This window comes from Schistocerca cancellata, chromosome 5 (assembly GCF_023864275.1).
Source record: "Schistocerca cancellata isolate TAMUIC-IGC-003103 chromosome 5, iqSchCanc2.1, whole genome shotgun sequence".
Taxonomy (NCBI): domain Eukaryota; kingdom Metazoa; phylum Arthropoda; class Insecta; order Orthoptera; family Acrididae; genus Schistocerca; species Schistocerca cancellata.
In genome coordinates, this window is record NC_064630.1 from 571,200,076 (window position 1) to 571,215,160 (window position 15,085).

Here is a 15,085-nt window from a genome sequence, read left to right on the forward strand (position 1 = left end):
TATAGCTATTACAAGTGGTGTGCTTTTTTGTTGGTTAGTTCCTCCAAGTGTACATATGGCAAGAGCAAGCCGTTAATGTTCATTTTCCCCTGGGCAGTTAGTCAGGTGTTGATGTGTGGATGCGTGGACGCAAAACTTTCAGTCTATACTGACACGCGCAGTCCTCTTAGTGATGCTTAACTGCGAAAAATATCAGGTGGTAGAGTTTGTGTCGTATTTCTGGAAATACTGTTCGTAAGGTACCATACACAAATATACCTTCACTGATACCTGTCACACCCTGTAGGTTTGTTGCTTCATTTTGGAACACACGAGGGGTGTTTGAAAAGTCCGTGCAAAAATAAAAACTACTTACGTGTTTTTTTGACATAGTCTCCTTTTAGACTTATACACTTCGTCCAACGCTGTTCTAATTTTTTGATCCCTTCGGAATAATAGGAATTGTCCAAGTCTGCAAAATAGCTATTAGTTGCTGCAATCACCTCCTCGTTTGAATAAAATCTTTGTCCCACCAGTCATTTCTTCAAATTGGGGAAGAAATAGTAGTCCGAGGGAGCCAAGTCTGGAGAATAAGGGGGGATGTGAAACGAGTTGGAATCGTATTTCCAATAATTTTGCGACCACAACTCTTCTGTCATCCATCACCATATCATGGATTTTATAAATGATTTCTGGAGTCATAACCTCAACAGGCCGTCCAGAACGGCCAGCATCACTTCTACCCATAAGGCCACTCCTAAAACTTTGAAACCACTTGTAAACTGTTCTAATCGAAGATGCAGAGTCACTGTAATGTTTACCAAGCTTCTCTTTAGTCTCCTGAGGCGTTTTCCCTTTCATAAAGTAATGTTTCATCACCACACGAAATTCTTTTTCGTCCATTTTTTGACAATCACTCGACTTCCTTGATTCACACGAATGACAAATGCAAAGAAATAGACCAATATGTCATAAACTTGGTGTGCGTTCTTTCCAAAGATGCTACTAACTAAACAAACGGTGGTGCCATCTCTCGGACTTTGCACGGACTTTTCAAACGCCCCTCGTAGTGAAAGTCGTCTGCTGTTAGACATCATCCATGCCACGTCTGTCTCAAAGAACTTCAGTCACTTACCTGTCAACTAGAGTAACTTATCTTTGGATGGCAACTGCACGGCATTTCTTGAGCAACTCTCGTAAACTCTGAGGTGAGCCAGCCAGTAGAAATGTGTGGCAGGCAGAATCGGTTAGCGAGGGTCGCACGGTTAGTGGACAAAGCAATCACTGTTCTTGGGCTTGGTGTAGTGAGGACGTGCCGATCTGTTTAGCATAGACGCTTTGTCATGTGGTAGGGGGAAGGGCTCTTTGATCCAATATCGTTTGAAATTACGGTGAGACGTTTGCTTGCTCATGGTGCATTTCCGTAGTTAAGCTTTTGTAACAACGGATTTATTTACACACGATACTTTGCAGCCGTGTGCAATGCACAGTCTCGATACAACACTTGGGAATCAATATCCAGTTCATATTCAGTCATCCAGACTTGCAAGCTGATTATATCATCGCATTTCCGCTCATTAAATAATATCATGGGCGTTAATACCAATACAGGGTAGCTTTGTCTTTTGTATACGTATGGTCATATGAAGTCACGTAGTCCGTTGAAGGGCGCTTGTGTATGAAACACTTTGAATTCATTTTCCGCTAACAATAATCACTGTCGGAAAAAATGAAACAGCCTCAAGAACAAGTCGGAACAAATGAAACAGCCTCAAGGACAAGGTAAATTTACTGACAAATGAGGTGGCACCAAATTAATGATTGTAGGAGTTTGTGATAGCAAATTCAGACCAAATGAAACACGCAGGTCATAGTAAAGAGTGTCCAAACAGTCGCATCAATCTGGCGGCAACGCAGGCGTTTATTATTGCATACAAACACTGATAAATGTACCGAAAGGTAACCTGCTATAGATTTCCCCAAGTGTCTTGCAATTCGGCAATAGTTCCTCCAGACCATGGATAACGTGCAAGATCCCGCTGCATTGTGTCCCACACGCATTGAACTGGCAAGAGATCTGGTGATGTTGCTGGCCAGGGCAGTTGTTGTACAGCACGTTGCGTCATAGCTCCATGTGGACGTACATTGTCCTGCTGAAAAAGCACATCCCTTCCTGTCGAAGAAATGGCAGTAGCACATGGATAACAGCTTGTGCATTATAACGGGCAGAGTTTACTTCACTCTGCAAAAACACCAGATGTGACCGCGAGTTGTAACTGATACCGCCCCCCCACCCCCGCCTTACACACATACACACACACACACACACACACACACACACACACACACGCACACGCACACGCACACGCACACACACAAAGAGAGAGAGAGAGAGAGAGAGAGAGAGTGAGGGAGAGAAGCCTTGGATAGGACTTCAGTGTCGTGAGCGAATGCACGCTGGAATAGGCAACTCACCAGGTCTACGCTGATATGTGGTACTTACTGGAATTAAGAAAAAGGCTGAAGACAGGACCCGTCAATATAACTTTCTTTTCACTCAACCTGTTTATTTAACAATATATGAACTGTATTTTGCAGATAATCGAAGCATTTCACCATAAAATTTTCTTTAACAAAATGAACAAATTTGCAAAATTCTTTTGACCTTAAACCTCAAGTTTAATAAGCTTTTAATCTTTGCAAAAGATATCTGAAGTGCTGTATTGGAAAATAGTGACCAGTACGACAATGATTACAAGACGACTGGATCTGCAGCCCGCCACTTATCGGGTTAAACAGTGGTGTTTACTACCGAGCTGGACACCGTCTGTCTTATTAAATGCCCTACTTCAACACATGAAAACATATAAGTAATATTGATGACAAGAGTCATTCAATTACTCAAAACAGATGACTAAACTTGTAATTTGGAAGCTGTATGTCGAAAGGTTCGGGGTTAAGACGCGCACGTGTGCTTAAAGGTTAAACAGATTAGCAAACAATACGGCAATCATGAGGCATACTTGAAAGCAACCAACCTCTTAATCCCAACCCGTCCCTGCTGACAATTTTATTTTAACTAAAGCCCTGGTGAAAGCTGGCTGTTAATATTTTCAAAGTTAAACTGATTGTCAGTTATTAAGACCTCTCTGAAGGTATTAATTGTGAACATTTATTACAAGAGAACTCACTCAGCGGAACCACAAGATCCAGCTAAAACACACCCGGTCTTTCAAACACAGAAACGAATAGCTTAATATAACAGGTTGTTCGGATTATAACTAATGACTGAGAAATGCAATTACAATCAAAGAATTCAACCGGTTAACAGCTAAATCTAACCACAAGGTCCCTCTTTTGTTTAACGGCAACCTGTGCCTTAGTACAATTGTTCCGGCTGTATTTACGACCAAGAGCTGATTAATTAGAACACTAATGATCAGGTACAAATCAGAAAGGAAAGGAAATATAATAGCGGGACAGATTTTCAGACGACAACTTGTGTCTAAGTACATACTGCTACCTACGTTTACGACCAAAAAGCCGACCGAGGGTCGAGTACAAAGCAGAAAGTAATAAGGAGGGCAGGTAGACAATGAAACAAATCACCGCGAGGATTACAGAGTGTTACTCCCCTATATCAGCAAGCAGTTCCATGGATACACGGTGCGTCGCAGCGGTTAATGACAAGGGAACCTCCCCATCCCACCCCCCTCAGATTTAGTTATAAGTTGGCACAGTGGACAGGCCTTGAGAAACTGGACACAGATCAATCGAGAAAACAGAAAGAAGTTGTGTGGAACTATGAAAAAAATTAATAAAATATACAAACTCAGTAGTCCATGCGCAACATATGCAACATCAAGGAGAATGTAGCATTAGGTGCGTCGTGGTCCCGTGGTTAGCGTGAGTAGCTGTGGAACGAGAGATCCTTGGTTCAAGTCTTGCCTCGACTGAAAATTGTACTTTCTTTATTTTCGCAAAGTTATGATCTGTCCGTTCGTTCATTGACGTCTCTGTTCACTATAAGAAGTTTAGTGTCTGTGTTTTGCGATCGCACCGCAAAACCGTGCGATTAGTAGACGAAAGGACGTGCCTCTCCAATGGGAACCGAAAACATTTGATCGCAAGGTCATAGTTCAACCGATTCCTCCACAGGAAAACATCTGATATATTCTATACGACACTGGTGACGGCATGTGCGTCACATGACAGGAATATGTTGTCGACCCACCTAACTTGTACACTTAGCGAATGGGTAAAAAGATTCTTCTACCTTGCCCGATTTAGGTTTTCTTGTGGATGTGATAATCACTCCGAAAAAAGTGATGAAAACATAAGAGTTTGTCACATAAACTAAAAATAAAAGTTTAAACTTTTCACTCGAGGGAAGACTTGAACCTAGGACCTCTCGTTTGGTAGCTGCTCTCGCTAACCACGGGACCACGGCGCTCCGTGACACCCATTGTCCTTGATGTTGCCTATCTTCGCATGGACTACTCAGTTTGTATATTTTACTAATTTTTTTCATAGTTCCACACAACTTCTTCCGGTTTTCTCGATTGATCTGTGTTCAGTTTTTCAAGGCCTATCCACTGTGCCAACTCATAACTAAATCTGAGGGGGGTGCGATGGGGAGGTTCCCTTGTGAGTGGTGCCGATGAAAGCCAGGTAGAAGAGGGCAGCCAGGCCACGAGCTGTCGTCCGACACGAATGTTGCCAACCAACCGACTACATGTCGGCCTGCTGCTTGTAGTCGACGCTGACCCCGGTGAAGTACTCCTGTGTCTTCGCTCTGCGCAGGCCCTCTTTGCGGAGCTCGTGGCTTCGGCCGCTCGGACCGCGTGACCACTTCTTGTCGCATCGCTACGGCCAACCCCAAACTTTGTGGCTCTATCTCGGGCCAGCAAACCCGTATACATATCGGCAAGCAAAGACCTTCTAAGGACACAGGCCACAGATACCAATTTTTCCTCATAGATATTGGCAATGGAGCCGCAAGAGGAATAGTCGACACTACACCTGAGACAGAGACGCCAGACAGAACAGTCCACTGATTCAATGGCGCCACGGCTCACAGCTGCTGCCTGCAAAGGCAAAACAGAGCTTGCATATACAGACCTCCTGGGGAGTGTCATAGGATCGCCGAGGATCGTGTAAAGGGCGTCAGTAGTATTACAACTCCTAAGTATGCAGACATTGTAAGTGGCGCCGCTGAACACAGTCCTTGATGGTGTTGCGTAATTTTTCTCCGGCAGTGGACATTCAGTGCTTGGAGACAACGACGTTTCGCTATCACACTAGTTTAGCCTTTTCAATTTGGGAAGTGAAGTAGTATACTGAATACAAACACATCTCCATCGTACGAATTACACCTAGAAAGTCTAATTCATAGACAGAGGAGCGAGTAGCTATGTAAGGTATGGTAATTTCCCTCAATCGCTTCAGGCAAATGCTGGGATGGTTCCTTTGAAAGGGCACGGCCGACTTCCTTCCGTATCCTTCCCTGATGCGAAGGTACCGATGACCTCGCTGTTTGGTCTCCTTCACCCATATCAACCAACCAAGCAATACATAAAATACGTGTAAGAGTTATGGATTTAATTTTGGTTTGATCGTATTTGATTCCCTGGGAATGATAGCGCCTCACGAGCGTGATGTAATCCAGTACAGAAGGGAGGTCAGCATCGGTCGTAATGTCTTCTGCCTCTTTTATTGCACTGTGGTGCTAGATTTCATCCGACAGTGCAACTGTCATCAATGCGTTATAAAGAGTCATGTAGATTGAACGAAATTATAATTAGACATAATGCAGTCTAACTTAGGCATGTGCAAGCATTAGTCCAACTACGACTCTCCACGGATGCGTGCCTGATACTTAATAAATTATTCATAGCACCGTGAAAAGCTGAAAATAAGAAGCGACCTCAGTCATGTGCGAATAAAACCTCTCCGGGATTCTCCAAATAAATCTGAGCCCGGTATCTGCCAGCCCCATGCTTTGGCTCCTGGCCAGATGTACGTTGTCATTCCAATTTACCAATGCTCCGAAAATGACGTCCGAGGTACTCGAAGCTTTGGCGGATGACAGAGACTGATCGCGATCTCGCAGTCGAACGATATCCGAATTTCTACTCAGGCACATTAAGTTACACTATTTATACTACTGCCCATTAAAATTGCTACACCAGGAAGAAATGCAGATGATAAACGGGTATTCATTGGACAAATACACTCCTGGAAATTGAAATAAGAACACCGTGAATTCATTGTCCCAGGAAGGGGAAACTTTATTGACACATTCCTGGGGTCAGATACATCACATGATCACACTGACAGAACCACAGGCACATAGACACAGGCAACAGAGCATGCACAATGTCGGCACTAGTACAGTGTATATCCACCTTTCGCAGCAATGCAGGCTGCTATTCTCCCATGGAGACGATCGTAGAGATGCTGGATGTAGTCCTGTGGAACGGCTTGCCATGCCATTTCCACCTGGCGCCTCAGTTGGACCAGCGTTCGTGCTGGACGTGCAGACCGCGTGAGACGACGCTTCATCCAGTCCCAAACATGCTCAATGGGGGACAGATCCGGAGATCTTGCTGGCCAGGGTAGTTGACTTACACCTTCTAGAGCACGTTGGGTGGCACGGGATACATGCGGACGTGCATTGTCCTGTTGGAACAGCAAGTTCCCTTGCCGGTCTAGGAATGGTAGAACGATGTGTTCGATGACGGTTTGGATGTACCGTGCACTACTCAGTGTCCCCTCGACGATCACCAGTGGTGTACGGCCAGTGTAGGAGATCGCTCCCCACACCATGATGCCGGGTGTTGGCCCTGTGTGCCTCGGTCGTATGCAGTCCTGATTGTGGCGCTCACCTGCACGGCGCCAAACACGCATACGACCATCATTGGCACCAAGGCAGAAGCGACTCTCATCGCTGAAGACGACACGTCTCCATTCGTCCCTCCATTCACGCCTGTCGCGACACCACTGGAGGCGGGCTGCACGATGTTGGGGCGTGAGCGGAAGACGGCCTAACGGTGTGCGGGACCGTAGCCCAGCTTCATGGAGACGGTTGCGAATGGTCCTCGCCGATACCCCAGGAGCAACAGTGTCCCTAATTTGCTGGGAAGTGGCGGTGCGGTCCCCTACGGCACTGCGTAGGATCCTACGGTCTTGGCGTGCATCCGTGCGTCGCTGCGGTCCGGTCCCAGGTCGACGGGCACGTGCACCTTCCGCCGACCACTGGCGACAACATCGATGTACTGTGGAGACCTCACGCCCCACGTGTTGAGCAATTCGGCGGTACGTCCATCCGGCCTCCCGCATGCCCACTATACGCCCTCGCTCAAAGTCCGTCAACTGCACATACGGTTCACGTCCACGCTGTCGTGGCATGCTACCAGTGTTAAAGACTGCGATGGAGCTCCGTATGCCACGGCAAACTGGCTGACACTGACGGCGGCGGTGCACAAATGCTGCGCAGCTAGCGCCATTCGACGGCCAACACCGCGGTTCCTGGTGTGTCCGCTGTGCCGTGCGTGTGATCATTGCTTGTACAGCCCTCTCGCAGTGTCCGGAGGAAGTATGGTGGGTCTGACACACCGGTGTCAATGTGTTCTTTTTTCCATTTCCAGGAGTGTATATTATACTAGAACTGACATTACATTTTCACGTAATTTGGGTGCATAGATTCTGAGAAATCAGTACCCAGAACAACCACCTCTGGCCGTAATAACGGCCTTGATACGCCTGGGCGTTGAGTCAAACAAAGCTTGGATGGCGTCTACAGGTATAGCTGCCCATGCAGCCTCAACACGATACCATAGTTCATCAAGAGTAGTGACTGGCATATTGTGACGAGCCAGTTGCTCGGCCACCATTGACCAGACGTTTTCAATTGGTGAGAGATCTGGAGAATGTGCTGGCCAAGGCAGCAGTCGAATATTTTCTGTATCCAGAAAGGCCCGTACAGGACCTGCAACATGCGGTCGTGCAATTTCCTGCTAAAATGTACGGTTTCGCAGGTATCGAATGAACGGTAGAGCCACGGGTCGTAACAGATCCGAAATGTAACGTCCACTGTTCAATGTGCCGTCAATGCGAACAATGGGGTGACTGACGTGTAACCAATGGCACCCCATACCATCACGCAGGGTGATACGCCAGCATGGCGATGACGAATACACGCTTCCAATGTGCGTTCACTGCGATGTCGCCATACACGGATGCGACCATCATGATGCTGTAAACAGAACCTGGATTCATCCGAAAAAGTGATGTTTTGCCATTCGTGCACCCAGGTTCGTCGTTCAGTGCACCGTCGCAGGCGCTCCTGTCTGTGATGCAGCGTCAAGGGTAACCGCAGCCATGGTATCCGAGCTGATAGTCCATGCTGCTGCAAACGTCGTTGAATTGTTCGTGCAGATGGTTGTTGTCTTGCAAACGTCCCCATCTGTTGACTCAGAGGTCGAGACGTGGCTGCACGATCCGTTACAGCCATGCGGATAAGATGCCTGTCATCTCGACTGCTAGTGAGACGAGGCCGTTGGGATCCAGCACTGCGTTCCGTATTACCCTCCTGAACCCACCGATTCCACATTCTGCTAACAGTCATTGGATCTCGACCAACGCGAGCAGCAATGTCGCGATACGATAAACAGCAATCGCGATAGGCTACAATCCGACCTTTATCAAAGTCGGAAACGTGATGGTACGCATTTCTCCTCCTTACACGAGGCATCACAATAACGTTTCACCAGGCAACACCGGTCAACTGCTGTTTGTGTATGAGAAATCGGTTGAAAACTTTCCTCATGTCAGCACGTTGTAGGTGTCGCCATCGGCGCCAACCTTGTGTGAATGCTCTGAAAAGCTATCATTTGCATATCACAGCATCTTCTTCCTGTCGCTTAAATTTCACGACTGTAGCACTTCATCTTCGTGGTGTAGCAATTTTAATGGGCAGTAGTGTATATTAAAAGTAGAGTTCTTTGGCACAATACACCTTACTTTCATTCCCTCTTTTTTATTATTCGTGTGCATATAAATTGAGAAACGCACAGTCACAGACAACGAGGATTCATTCATCATTTTCCCTTGAAATTAATCCAAACGGAAAATATACGTGAAGAAATAATTTCAAATTTATCCGCTCTATGTAAATCAAGATGAGAATGCATTCGATTGTGGGCGGCTTTATTAAGCTTAATTTTCGCCTTTCCTCGAGCCGGCGCACTCTGTACGGAACAAAGATGACGCTGGCTTAAAAAGACGTCTTATAATTTGATAAAGTTAGTATTGCGTTTAATCAGCGCCTGCAAAGCACCAGAAAAGTAATTACACACCTCTGGAGCTCCTTGTAGTCGAGAATAATGTTATGGCTCCATTACGGGCTTGCAAAGAAAATACTGCAAAATTAAAGCCGTAAAGAAATATATTGCACGTCACATTTCCATTCTTCCGCCGTGGCAGAGGGCTGGCAGGGGAGGAGGGGTGAGGTGTTGCTCCTAAGCGCGAGGAGGGGAAAGGGGGAGGGGAGACAGGCGAGAGGGGGAGGGGAAGGGGAGAGGTTTGAATTAACTTCCAAAAAGGAAGGGAGCGAAAAGACGCCGCCGTGCTTTATCTACGAAACTTTTAAATTGCATTCTCCAAATGTAGGGAAGAGCCGACGCCCTGCCCTGCCCTGCCCCGCTGCAGCCGTAATTCCGCATCTTTTGTTCCGGCGAAGAGCCAGCCGGGCGGCAGACGCAGAAAGAGATTAAGTCCGGAGGTCTCGAGCTGAGGCCTCGCGGGGACCCGGCCTTCATTACGCGACCACCTCACACGAGCGCACGCGCAGGCAAACATGTGCGTCCTTAGTTAAAGTTACACTTCACCTAAACGCGAGTCTCTGCTCCGGTCTGTAGAATCCATACTTCCACAGGGTCGTCGAGGAGTCCCCGTATCCCCTAGTATCGAATGGTAAATGATTCGATTTGTTTTAGCACAAGTACTCACGTATTAAGTGTCCAGTATATCGGTGTGTAAACACATTTCCAAGGGCTTCCATTTTCTTCTTGACATATTTTTGAGCATGTCCGATGTTAGAGTGCCAAATGCATCTTCAAACAGCAGCAAAGCGACTTGCAGACACATGCATCTTAATGACTCACTACAACGAGTTGTCAGGTGTAGTGAGGTCAGGACTCATTGGTGAACATTTCAACGGAGCTGGTGTTGCTGATGAATCACGACCTATCCACCGTCCTGGAAAGTGTTCATTTAGGAATTCAACAACTGCAAGAGCGTAGTGAGATGGCGCTCTGTCTTGCTGCAACCATATGCGTTCCGCGAGGCCCCTTTCCTTAAGCCGAGGTAATGTGCAAATCATTTGCGCGATTCAGAGTCCCTTCAAAAAAAGTACGGTCCAAGCAGATGTTGTGACGTCATCGCTGCCCATGCCATTACGTGAGGCGGGTTCCTTTCTAACTAGACTATGTAACGAGGATTCTCTTTGACCTGAATGACAATATTTATAGAATGTGACCTCCGATAAATGGCACGTTCATCACAAAATATAATCTTGGTACGGTTCACTGTATTTGTAAATTGAGTTTACAAAGCATGTCAAGCCAAAACGCAATATATCACCTCTGCATCTGATAACGTATATCGGTCGAATTGGTCTTATCTTCGGTCTTGTTTCATGTGATTTCGCATCTCTCTCCGCGATATAGTGAGTTCCGAAGCACGTTTACGTGATGGCTTCATTGAGGATTGTTCAATCGAAGCAGAGAGATTCCGGCACATATTCCTTCTCGTGTCTTCTTCCTTCCAATCCGCGGCCTGTATTTAACACTGTCAAAAGCAAGAGCACGTCTTTCTCAATCCACAACTGTTGCCTTTCGCGGTGGAACCTTATTAAATATTTCGTGCAATGCTCCCATAATTTGTCTCATGGTCTGCCCTGTGAATTATCGTTCGCGCACCCACACACTTGTCAAAATGGTTCAAATGGCTCTGAGCACTGTGGGACTTAACATCTGAGGTCATCAGTCCCCTAGAACGTAAACTACTTAAACCTAACTAAGGACATCACACACATCGATACCAAAGGCAGGATTCGAACCTGCGACCGTACCGGTCGCGGGGTTCCAGACTGAAGCGCCTAGAACCGCTCGGGCACAACGGCCGGCCACACACTTCTCACTAAGCGTTCCTCGGTAGTGTAACTATGACAGCTCACATCTGCCGTGCACAAATTATAACTCGGCTGCAGCAAAAGGTAATGGAACGTTCTGAATAAAAGTATTTGTTTAAAGCTAATGTCTGCATTGGAGTTTTTTTATACCAGCGACGGAAACTGTCACGTGTGAAAAGAAGGAATTGGACTACCGATTACGAGTCACACACGAATTGCATATGGGAAGAGAAAACGTGGTGAATGACACTAAAGACTTGCACTGCTAATAACAGGAAATTGACCGAGCGAGGTGGCGCAGTGCGTAGACACTGGACTCGCACTCGGGAGGACGACGGTTCAATCCCGCGTCCGGCCATCCTAATTTAGGTTTTCCGTGATTTCCCTAAATCGCTCCAGGCAAATGCCGGGATGGTTCCTTCGAAAGGGCACGGCCGACTTCCTTCCTCGTCCTTCCCTAATCCGATGAGACTCATGACCATGCTGTCTGGTCTCCTTCCCCAAAAACAACAACAGGAAATTGGAGAAACAAGAAAATTTCCGAATCGCCAAGAACGTGTGAGAAAGAAGATAGGCGAGTAGTGAAACGCTTCCGTTACTCCAAGTCCGCTGAGAGTAACGAAGTGGAGGACTACAAAAACCACCAGCTTCACCCGAGTCCAGCACGAACTGCATGCGGGAAGAAAACATGCGACTAACGAAACGTTTCAGTCAGTAACAACACGTTTCAGTCACTAACGAAATGTTTCGGTCAGTTACGAAATATTTGTCGGTAATGAAACATTTGTCCGTAACGTAGCTATTCAGTCACTGACAAAACATTACAGTCAGTAACAAGACATTTCAGTCAGGAACAAACCGTTTGTTGCTAACGAAACGTTTGTCAGAAACGAAACATTTATTGCTAGCAAAACTCTCGTCTGTAACTAAACGTTTATCCGTAACGAAAAGTTTTCGGTAACGAAAATTTTCAGTCACTAACCAAACATGTCGGTCAGTAACAAAATGTTTGTTGCTAAGGAAATGTTTGTCAGAAACAAAATATATGTGGGTAGCAAAACTCTTGTCTGCAACTAAACATTAGTCGGAACGATACATTAGTCGGTAACGGGTACGAAAATGCTTTTCGGTAAGGAAATGCTTGTCGGTAACGAAATTATTGTCGGTTCAAAAAATGGTTCAAATGACTGTAGCGCCTAGAGCCGCTCGGCCACCCCGGCTGGCGAAATTATTGTCGGTAATGAAACCTTAGTTGTTAATGAAACGTTTCTCAGAATGGTTCAAATGGCTCTGAGCACTTTGCGACTTAACTTCTGAGGTCATCAGTCCCCTAGAACTTAGAACTACTTAAACCTAACTAACCTAAGGACATCACACACATCCATGCCCGAGGCAGGATTCGAACCTGCGACCGTAGCGGTCGCGCGGTTCCAGACTGTAGCGCCTAGAACCGCTCGGCCACTCCGGCAGGCGAAACGTTTCTCAGTAAAGAACGTTTCTCAGTAACGAAAAGTTTGTTAGTAGCATAACGTTTCTGGATAACGCAACGTTTCAGTCAATACCGAAACATTTCAGTGAGTACAGAAATGGCACTTAGGATCTCGTATAATATTTGTTACTCGGTAACGAATAGATGTGATATGCAACAGCCATGCTGTCAACTCCCATCACGTGCGGGTTCGAGTGTTTTGAGACCTCGTTTACGCGAACTATCTCTAAGTGAAGTTTCCGTTTATTTTCCACTTTCGCTATTACTGTTGTTGTTGCGAGACCCCAACACAGCTGTAGTTGTTAAAACGTTGTAGAGTGTATGCGAGAGCTGTCCTGGGAGGCAGTATCTCCAGCCAGGGTAAAAGACACATATTTCCATATATCCCACACTCTCAGAAGCAAAACCAGCATCCGACGTGAATCAAGGGAGCATGAGAGGAGAGTTACTGTTCAAGATGTGAAATGTTAAAAAAAGATCTGCCTCATCGTCGTGGCATGCATAGCTGGTGCAGGACATGTCAGAGAAATCGCATACAGCTAGGGCGGGGCAGATGTTTTTCCCACCGCTGAGAGAGCTCAGAAAGCCGCACGACGACCAGAACACCGCTGCCGGCACGTGTAATATATTTCGAGCACGCGGCAGGCCCGCTCCGCCCTTTTACTCTTTCACCGGGCCTCGTTCCGGAGCGCCAGAAGCACAGTTAGCTGAGCCCGGTGAGACGTAATTGCTCGAGCATTCGACGTTGCTCATCTTGCGAAACGCGGGAATTACGGCGGCGCGGAGATGGATACAGCGCGGCGGTCCGGCGCGCACCTGCTGATCAAATAATGCGGCGCTAGGAATGTTAATATGTTGTGGGCGGGCCCAGGTGCGGAGGCGGCGGCGGCGGCTGCGGGGCCGGCATGCGTTATTGCGCACTCCGGCGTGGACAGCACGCGCAGGGCGCGGGATCGCCGACACGTTTTAATTAAAGCCGCCGCTGGACGGTCGTCTTCGCGAGCCCCTACCGCGCGACGGCGCCGCAACCCGCGTGTCACCGCAGCCAACACGTTGCGGTTTCCGTCGATGCTGCAGTGTGCACTACCAACAGAGGTGTACAAATTCTTCTTAAAGCCTTCCTGCCGCCGGTTTCGTCGCAACCATTGAAGCAGCTGAGCCTGCCGCAACGGAGAGACGAGAGTGAATGTGTGCTGTATTACAGTGGTTAAAACAGGCCAACTTCGGTTCCCACAAAGCTGGCAAGTTTCAAGGGACGTTCTGAGCCTGCTGCGTCTGACAACAGATTGGGCTATCAGTTCAACTTGGCCAGCAGGTTGCATGTTTGTGTAGACAGCTCATTTACAATTTTAGGAGCAGCAAAACGGACAAACCAACCTTAAAGGAGGTTGATGAGAAATTGAGAATCAGGGAATATAGAGGATGTTCATTTGATTTGAAGATATTGAAATATCTCAAAAGCTACACACAGGATCAAAAAAGTTATAATTCCAATTTGTTTGTCTCGGAGGGGGACATTCAACGATAACACACTGGACCCACCACTGCACAGTGTACGTGGGTGGCGAGGGCGCAACTTTAAAATCTTCAATGGAAGCCCCCTTTTTATTGCGGATTAAGATGCACATATGTTTAGTCTGAAGTATTTTATTCGTTTCGTCACAGATGGCGCTGTAGTCGTAGGAATATAAATGGGTACGCCGGCCGCTGTGGCCGAGCGGTTCTAGGCGCTTCAGTCCGGAACCGCGCTGCTGCTACAGTCGCAGGTGAGAATCCTGCCTCGTGCATGGATGTGTGTGATGTCCTTAGGTTAGTTAGGTTTAAGTAGTTCTAAGTCTAGGGGACTGATGACCTCAGATGTTAGATCCCAAGTGCTTAGAGCCAGTTGAACCATAAATCTGTACACAACCGTAATTTACGACATGCTACTCAGTGGCCCTTGAATATGCAATGGCACGTGGCACAACTCGACGCATTACTGTGTCCGTGGCTCGAGGCAAACAGTACACTACTTTCCCAATTAGGAAACGTGTTCAAACGTATTACCGCCAACGTGAATGCACTTAGTGATCCGCTTTTCAAATGCCCGTATACAGGACAGAAGCATATCTGTGGGAATGTCAGCACAGGCATTTCCGATGCGGTCGACCATATCTTCACGGCCTCTTTGCACTTGCTGGTACACCTTATCTTTTTAATATCCCCACAGAAAGAAACCTGCGCTCTCAAATCCGGCGATCTACTGGGCAATTAATAGGGCCACCTCTGCCGATCCACCGACCAGTGTAAACACTGTTCAATACCTCCCCTGCCTCAATTGTTTAATGCGCTAGGCAATAGTCAAGCTCAAACGTTCAGGGCAACATCCCGGAGTAGTATAGGCTGTTCCCGTTCCAAAAAGTTCGATATTTGCGTCCATTCAA